This window comes from Macrobrachium nipponense, chromosome 35, assembly GCF_015104395.2.
Source record: "Macrobrachium nipponense isolate FS-2020 chromosome 35, ASM1510439v2, whole genome shotgun sequence".
Lineage (NCBI taxonomy): Eukaryota > Metazoa > Arthropoda > Malacostraca > Decapoda > Palaemonidae > Macrobrachium > Macrobrachium nipponense.
The window spans coordinates 39,621,538-39,629,973 of record NC_061096.1 but is presented as its reverse complement, the minus strand read 5'-3'; the positions used below and the strand labels follow the sequence as shown (position 1 = coordinate 39,629,973).

The following is an 8,436-nucleotide window of genomic DNA, read 5'->3' as shown; positions in this document are numbered from 1 at the left end:
CCTTTTCAGGGATCTTGGGATCGTGCCTAGTGCTCCTATGATTATGGGTACGATTTCCACTGGCATATCCCATATCCTTCTTATTTCTATTTTCAGATCTTGATACTTATTATTATTATTATTATTATTATTATTATTATTATTATTATTATTATTATTATTATTACTATTGTGGAAAATAAGTAAACAACCTTTTACAAAATTGAAAAGACCCAAAAGCTGAAAAGGAGAAAGTAAAAGAAAAAGCTATGAAATAGATAAGAATAGAGATAACTGGAAAAAATAAGTATGCAGATGCAGATACATATATATAAATAGAGGAAAAATAAAAGACCGTTATAGGAAGGTCTAGACTGGCAATATATAGTCTCTTTTTAAACTTACAGGTACCGGCTTCGATATTACAGCTAGCAAGATCGTACCACATTTCAACGGAAGGACTGGAACATTCTTCTTGGAAGTGTAGCGTGACAACGTGACGCCAGAACAGAATGCAAATACTCTTCTTAATGTGAGTTACAAGCAACTGCTTTTGTAGGTTATTATTATTATCTTTTTTCTAATGTGAGTTACAAGCAACTGCTTGTGTAGTTTATTATTATTACCTCATTTTAATGTGAGTTACAAGCAACTGCTTGTGTAGTTTATTATTATTATTATTATTATTATTATTATTATTATTATTATTATTATTATTATTATTATTGTCAGTAATTGAATAGGGAGGAGACCTTCCCTGTGGGCAGTAGCATTTAAAATTATAGTGGTTTACAAGCAACTTATTATTATTATTATTATTATTAGTTATTATTATTATTATTATTATTATTATTATTATTATTATTATTATATTGAGGAGACCTTTCCTGAGGGCGGAAGCGTTGAAAATAATAGTCGTTACAAGCAACTGTTTTTGTATTATTATTATTATTATTATTTTATTATTATTATTATTATTATTATTATTATTATTATTATCATATTAGTGAGGAGACCTTCCCGAGGGCAGTACCGTTGAAAATATAGTTGTTTCCACGGCATTTAATTCCTATCGCGTCTTACAATCTTATTTTCATCGGCTTGTACCTGGTATATCAAGTTTCTCAAGGACATATGAAGGTTTCCTGTAGTCTTACGTGTCGACATGTGCTCTTGCTATTATTATTATTATTATTATTAATATTATTATTAATATTATTATTATTCAGAAGATAGAGCCATATTCATATAGAACAAGCATGTAAGGGGCCATTGACTTGAAATTCAAGCTTTCCAAGAATGTGGTGTTCATTTGAAAGAAGTTACCGGAAAGAAATGTAAATTAATGAATAAAGGACTACACAAAAATCTAAATAAAGTAGAAAACGGAGGAGGTTCAAACCAGATACCCATAGACGATAATCCAGGCTATAATCGCCAAAATAATAATTACCATCGCCTCTGCCCATTAATTATTAGAGGTCCTTTCTTCTGTAGATAATGTTACTCAATTTCGCAGCTTTCCATCGTGAATAACTTCCTCGCCACATTTTGATAATGAATTCATATCTAAATTATTATTGCATTTTATGGGTAAACCCATTTTTTATTATTTTCCTTCTGAACGCTGCTAAGCCATGATACAAGCCATCAGACAGGCCGCTCTCTCTCTCTCTCTCTCTCTCTCTCTCTCTCTCTGAGCACTAAAGAGGAAGTGCATTCCGCAGGGAGTGAATCTCTCGCCGTTTTCTTTGCGGGTCAACAACTTTCTCCTTCCCTCGTCGCTCGTCTATCGTCCTCGGACCGTTGGCTGTCGTCTTTACCCTTGTAAACATATTTTGACTGGAGTTTATTGGGCAAGAGTCTGTCGCCTGTCCAGATACATGATACGAGAGTTCGGTTTCATCTCTCGCGAAAGTTTTACTTACTGGGACGCTCGCTTTTGCGTGCTTGGTGATAACACTGTAGAGAAAATGAGGATCTCTACTACTTGAACGTCAAGAGGAGATGAGGATCTTTGTAGCAGAATGTGCAGAGAAAATGAGGATTTCTGTAGCAGAATGTCAAGAGGAAATGAGGATCTCTATAGCAGAATGTCAAGAGGAAATGAGGATTTTTATAACATAATGGAAAGAGGAAATGAGGATCTCTATAGCAGAATGTCAAGAGGAAATAAGGTTCTCTATACTAGAATGTCTAGAGGAAATGGGGATCTCTGTGTAGCAGAAAGTCAAGAGAAAATTAAAATCTCCATGTCTAGAGGAAATGAGGATCTCTATACTAGAATGTCCAGAGGAAATGAGATCTCTATACTAGAATGTTCAGCGGAAATGAGGATCTCTATACTAGAATGTCAAAAGGAAATGAGGATCTCGATACTAGAATGACCAAAGGAAATGAGGATCTCTATACTAAAATGTCAAAAGGAAATTATGATCTCTGTACTAGAATGTCAAAAGGAAATGAGGATCTCTTTACTAGAATGTCCAGAGGAAATGAGGATCTCTATACTAGAATGTCCAAAAGAAATGAGGATCTCTTTACTAGAATGTCCAGAGGAAATGAGGATCTCTATACTAGAATGTTCAGAGGAAATGAGGATCTCTTTACTAGAATGTCCAAAGGAAATGAGGATCTCTATACTAGAATGTCAAAAGGAAATGAGGATCTCTTTACTAGAATGTCCAGAGGAAATGAGGATCTCTATACTAGAATGTTAAAAGGAAATGGAGGATCTTCTATAACTAGGAATTTCAAAAGGAAATGAAGATCTCCTATAACGAGGAAATGTCAAAAGGAAATGAGGATTCTCTTTAACTAGAATGGTCCAGAGGAAATGGAGGAATCTCTTTCCTAAAGGTCCAAAAGACAGGAAATGAGGATCTCTATTTACTAGAATGTCAAAAGGAAATAATGGATCTCTATACTAGAATGTCCAAAGGAAATGAGGATCTCTTTCCTTAGCAATGTCCAGCAAGGAAATGGGATCTCGGATACTAGAATGTCAAAAGGAAATGAGGATCTCTATACTAGAATGTCCAAAAGGAAATGAGGAGATTCTAATACTAGAATGTCAAAAGGAAATGAGGAGCTACTTTACCTAGAATTGTCCCCAGAGGAAATGAGGGATCTCTATACTAGAAATGTCCCGAAAAGGAAAATGATGGAATCGTCTATACTAGAATTCCCAAGGAAATGTAATAGGATTTTTCTATACTAAAGGAAATGTCCAAAGGAAATGAGGATCTCTATTACTAGAATGTCCCAAGGAAATGAGGATCTCTATACTGAGAAATGTCCAAAGGAATTGAGGATCTATTTACTAAGAATGTCCAGAGGAAAAGGAGGATCTCTATACTAGATAATGTCCGAGGAAATGAGGATCTATACTAGAATGTCAAAGGAAATGAGGATCTCTATACAGAATGTCCAAAGGAAATGAGATCTTTCGATCTAGATGTCAAAAGGAAATGAGGATCTCTACTAATAATTCAGAATGGAAAGAGGATCTCTAAAATAAATAGGAAATCTCCGAAATGAAATAGGATCTCTATACTAGAATCCCAAAGGAAATAGGATCTCTATACTAGAATCATGAAATGAGGATATCTACTAGAATGTCAGGAGGAATGCAAAGGAAAAATAGATCTATACTAGAATGTCCGATAAAAGGAAATGAGGATCTCTATACTAGAATGTCCAGAGGAAATGAGGATCTCTATACTAGAATGTCCAGAGGAAATGAGGATCTCTATACTAGAATGTCCAAAGGAAATGAGGATCTCTATACTAGAATGTCCAAAGGAAATGGGATCTCTACAAATAGAATGTCAGAAGGAAATGAGGATCTCTATACAGAGTCCAGAGGGAAATGAGGATCTCTACAGAATGCCAAAGAAATGAGGATCTCTATACTAAAAGTCAAAAGGAAATGAGGATCTCTTTACTGAAATGTCCAGAGGAAATGAGGACTCTATACTAGAAAATGTCCAAATGAGGATCTCTATACAGAGTCAAAGGAAATGAGGATCTCTATACTAGAATGTCCAAAGGAAATGAGGATCTCTATACTAGAATGTCCAAAGGAAATGAGGATCTCTATACTAGAATGTCAAAAGGAAATGAGGATCTCTTTACTAGAATTGTCCAAAGGAAAGGAGGTCCTATATAAGGGGATGGTCAAAAGGAAAGGAGGATCTCTATGGCAGAATGTCAAGAGAAAATGAAAATCTCTATACTAGAATGTCTAGAGGGAGTGAGGATTTCTATAACAAAATATAAAGAGAAAATAAGGGTCTCTAGAACAGAATGTAAAGAGATGAGAATCTCTATAATAGAATGTAAAGAGAAATTGAGGATCTCTATAACAGAATGTAAAGAGAAAATGAGGCCCTCCATAACGCGCCACTCATAACAGAAATTCAATTATCGTTCATCAGAGGAAAAGAAAGTTCATGACTTTTTCCGGGAAAGAAAGCAGAAGAAATCGCAGGTAGGTCTCGCCACCTTTGAAAGACAAGTTCGCGAGAAGGTTGCAAAAAAGCGTTTTCCTTTCGTTGCTATTTTCCCCAGGAGAGAAAGTCGCGAAAAGTAACAGCTTTCCCTTTTTAGGGTTTCCTCGTGGCGAAGGGTCAGCTAGCTAGCTACTCATCTGGCCAGCAGATGGCTGACATCATCCATGAGGTCACGGTCGTATCTGGCAAGGCGGTGGTGGGCATTCTGCTGACTCTTTGGGCCATGACTGTTAAGAATTTGCTTGCCGTGCCCAACCTCCTGAGGAGCAAAAGCAACATTGCATCCAGTCGTGAATTATCTCATTCTTTAACTCATTTTGTATTGGAAGGTCTTCTTCCTTGCAAAAAAAAAAAAAAAAAAAAAAAAAAAGGGAACATTTTAAAATAATTTTATTTCTTCAGCCATTCTTTTGCTTCCCTAATATTCCAGATTAAAATATGAAACTTAAACTTAAGATGATCAATCAAACAGAGTTGATCAAGATAAAGAATACAGCACCTGAGCATTGGCATTTAAAGGTGATCATTTATGCGTGTGATGAGCGATTGATTTGAACTTAAGGTCAAAGAAAGAAGAGAGAGAGAGAGAGAAAGAGAGAGAGAGAGAGAAAGAGAGAGAGAATTCTTTATTGTTAAGAGCCGTATTAGGAAACAAAGCACCTGAAGAGATTTTGCTTCGAGGACCCTTCCTCAAAAGATGATGTTTGGAAACCAAACACGAACAAGAGCTTCGTGGCAGACAGCGAATTTTGAACCTGAAAAATCGGGGGTGAAATTATTATGCGTCAAAATAATATTTTCCTTCTCCGGTAACGTTAAGTGCAAAAATTTTTTCTTTTTTTTTCTATCCCAAAGTTGAAATTATCAAACATTGTTTCTTACATCATCATCGTGTTTACTTTCGCCACGTCACTTCCAAGGATCTTTTATTATTCATATTTCCTCTTCAGGCGCGTTACTTGTCTTCGACTGGACGGGGGAGGGGGGGGGTGAGGGGGGCGGTGTCAAGAAGAATTCGACAGACCGATAATTAACAGATTCTTCTTTCCTGACGAATATCTCCTCCCGTCACATCACTCTTGCTTGCTTGCTTGAGAGAGAGAGAGAGAGAGAGAGAGACCGGTTTGAATCCGGTCTGGGGAAAGTAAAAGAAGGAAAGTAAGAGAGCCGGACTTCTGATTTTTTTTTTAAATCGTGAAGGCCATGTACATAGGAGGTGCTCTACTGTTACATAGATGGTATTCCACTGTATGGTAATCTACTGTTCATAGACGGTACTCTATTGTATATTGATACTTCAGTGTGTATAGATGGTACTGCATTGTACATAGGTGGCATTCTTCTGTACACAGGTGGCATTCTACTGTACATAGATGGCATTCTACTGTACATACATGTTACTCTACTGCCCATAGATGGTACTCTACTATACATACTACTGTACGCAGATGGCACACTGCTCCCCAAAGATCATATTATCCTGTGCATAGATAGTACAGCAGAATACCAGATAAAACAAAACCTCACCATATATAAAAACCTTTTCCCTTCTCCTTACAGTATTTATATATAAACTCTCTCTCTCTCTCTCTCTCTCTCTCTCTCTCTCTCTCTCTCTCTCTCTCTCTCCTCTAGATGCAAGAGCCCGTGCCGGCAAATTAGGTCTCTCTCTCTCTCTCTCTCTCTCTTTCGATATCGTTCTATTCAAATATAGCAATATTCATTGCACATTAGGATTTCACATATGTAAAGATTGAAAAATGTAATCTTTTTTTATTTTTACTCTTTATTTTTACTCAAAATAGATCAATACAAACAATGAGATATGCCTTTCTCTCAATATTTTTTCAGCTGCTAACCTGTTCTGAGCTTAAAATGCAACGAAGCTTTCTTACTGTCTAAGACCTCGCAATACTAGTGAGACCTGACAATCTTTATCTTTCCCACGGCGTTCTGACAGGTCCAGATTGGGAACTGTTTAAGAGGTTATAACGTAATCAAGACGTGAGGTAAATTATGGTTAGCGTAAGATTTAGAACAAAAACAATTTCTTCGGGGTCACTTGGAAAACATTTTTTTTCGGCGCAGTCGAGTTTTCTGTACAGCTGCTTTAGCGTGTAATCAAAGCCACAGAAAATTAATCTAATTTTCGGTAGTCACTGTACTATGCTGTATGTGCCCGCGGCTCATGAAACTTTAACCCCCGGCCGGTGGTGGCCTTTCCTATATTGTGCTAGACGCACGATTATGGCGAAGTTTAACCTTAAATAAAATAAAAACTACTGATGCTAGAGCGCTGCAATTTGGTATGTTTGATGATTGGAGGGTGGATGATCAACACACTAATTTACACCCCTCTAGCCTCATTAAGTTTTAAGATTTGAAGGCAGGCAGAAAAAAGTGCTGACGGACAGACAAAGCCGGCAGAGTAATTTTCATTCCAGAAAACTAAAACTTGTGAGAACTAATGTAGATATATATTCCTTCACGCTGTATTAGTGGATGGTGTATGGTAATCTAAGTCCACTTAATAAAGATATCTTTTGCAATACTTATTCAGTTCAATATGCTTAACTGTTATAGTAATTAAAGTAATTGAAGTTTATTCTTATATTCTCCGAAGTATATGAAATTGAAAACACGTGAATAGATGTAGATAAGACTGCTCACCTGTTGCATATATAGTCTTCAGTGAATTTAAAAGAAAAAATCCTTTTGTAGAAAGTTAAATTCAAAGTGATTATCATTATATCATAAAGACTTTATTAACTTATACCTTCATTAAAAAAATGAGGAAATTCGGAATATTTCTTGCTATATATTTTCTGAAGCTTGGTATTATTCTTATTCCATAAGAATAATACCAAGACCTGTTTAGGAAGGATTACCTGTCTTTACCAAGTAATCAGCATACCTATTCATCATAAATAATTCCCTTTTCAAGGTGGGGCCTCTAGGAAGAGAAGTTACCTGAACAAATATAACCTCGAAATCTCTGAGAGAAGTTCACAAGAAGAAGAAGACCAGTTCTGCTCCCCAGGTGGTGGCAATAACCTGTATCGAGCTCTCTCTCTTTCTCTTTCTCTCTCTCCTCCTCCTCCTCCTCCTCCTCCTTTTTTCAAACGAGGAATTCGTATTTACCGTTTCAGGAAACTTGTTTGACTTTGCATGTTTTCGTGAGGGAGACTTGTGTCCTCCTTTCCCAAACCCTCCCCCCCCCCTCCCCCTACAGTTCCAGTTTCCTAAAGCGCCCGAACTTTGCCTGACACCTTCAATCATCTGTGAAACACATGACGTGCCATGTAGTACATAGGTCATGGAGAACAGAGCGTGCTCAAGGGAACTCTCAGATGCATATTTTTCAAAAGAGGTATTTCTAAATACATCAGTCGCATTTGCCTCCCTAGTTTTCAGTTAAATAACTGACTATTTATACTGAAACACATTCATGTATACGGTCTTTTCACGTAGTACTTAAAGTGCCACGCTTTAGAATGGAAAATTTCCTCATCTTTACTACAGTGCGGCACTTAAAGTATCTTGCACTTCACTAACCACTGACTTGTCATGTGTTTCATGAAGTACGTGAAGAACCATGACCTTCACAGACCTCGAGTTACCAACTAATCCGTGAAGCATCAAGAGTGTAAATATAGAACTTCCGTGAATTATTTAGTACCAGAGGTGCTTAGCGGGAACTTCAGAATAATTTGACTTTTTTAGAAACAGGATTGGTATCCTGTCACGAGTGCTTCAAGCAAGCTTGTCTTTCATAAACTATTTAAAGATATGGACATTATTATCCGTTATTATTTTCAATCTGTTTGAAATTGCTTCCTGAAGCAACACTGGGAGTTTAGCCTAATATATGAATACGGTAATAACTTGACTCGTATCTACAGAATGCTACAGTAATTTCTTGAATATATGAAAGGTTTTGTGT

At 36.6% G+C, this 8,436-nt stretch overlaps 1 protein-coding gene across 1 annotated transcript in view; it reads left to right on the top strand.

The window, feature by feature from the left end:
• The first annotated feature begins 381 nt into the window (after window positions 1-381).
• Window positions 382-8,436, top strand: part of LOC135208662 (mucin-2-like) — a 64,847-nt gene continuing 56,792 nt past the window's right edge. Inside the window, exon 1 of the mRNA XM_064241083.1 lies at window positions 382-511. The gene's annotated coding sequence lies outside the window, so the exon portion shown is untranslated. The remainder of the gene's footprint in view (window positions 512-8,436) is intronic.